Below are 798 nucleotides of genomic sequence, written 5' to 3'. Positions count from 1 at the left end.
TGCACCAGTTAACTGGGGAATGATACAGGACTCCTTAAAACATACCTCTTCCATATGAGGTTAAAAATCCAGGTCCTGCATCTATTTTGTTAAATGGTTCAAATTAATGTATGAAGACCCCAGCTTTCAGAAGGCTGAAATAGCTCAGTTGGGAGAGCGTTAGACTGAAGATCTAAAGGTCCCTGGTTCAATCCCGGGTTTCGGCACAGTTGAGAGGTTCTGAGGTTCTTTGCTTCTAACAAATTACGTCTTGGAATCAGCTGTAGTACTTTTTCTCTATTCATCAAATGTTTTCCAACTGATCTACAACACAATCAATTTAACATAGACTTTGCTTTATGTCCTCCTTCTAAATTTGCTTCCACCTCTCTTACCTTCAGGTTTGACAATGAATATTTCCCATTTCATGCTTTTTTGTAAAGTAAACTCTTGTCTGCATTACCTTCCACTTCCCCTTGAACACAGATGTCAGTAGTCAGGTGACATTGCTTACCTACTCATGCCAAATACGTCTGGGTAATATAGTGCTAGTCCATTCAGAGTTAAAAAATCAACTACCTAACCTGGATCCCAAAAAGGCTATTTACCCATTGCACCAGTTAACTGGGGAATGATAAAGGACTCCTTAAAACATATCTCTACCATATGAGGTTAAAAATCCAGGTCCTGCATCTATTTTGTTAAATGGTTCAAATTAATGTATGAAGACATCCTGCTATCGAAAGGCCGAAATAGCTCAGTTGGGAGAGCGTTAGACTGAAAATCTAAAGGTCCCTGGTTCAATTCCGGGTTTCGGCA

At 39.6% G+C, this 798-nt stretch overlaps 1 non-coding gene across 1 annotated transcript; it reads left to right on the top strand.

Annotated features, from left to right (window-relative positions):
* The first annotated feature begins 725 nt into the window (after positions 1–725).
* TRNAF-GAA (transfer RNA phenylalanine (anticodon GAA)) lies at positions 726–798 on the top strand. Its single transcript has one exon. It is a non-coding gene; the product is annotated as a tRNA-Phe (tRNA).

Source organism: Lissotriton vulgaris, chromosome 8 (genome assembly GCF_964263255.1).
Source record: "Lissotriton vulgaris chromosome 8, aLisVul1.2, whole genome shotgun sequence".
In the NCBI taxonomy this organism is placed as follows: Eukaryota; Metazoa; Chordata; class Amphibia; order Caudata; family Salamandridae; genus Lissotriton; species Lissotriton vulgaris.
This window is presented reverse-complemented; position numbering and strand designations above follow the sequence as displayed.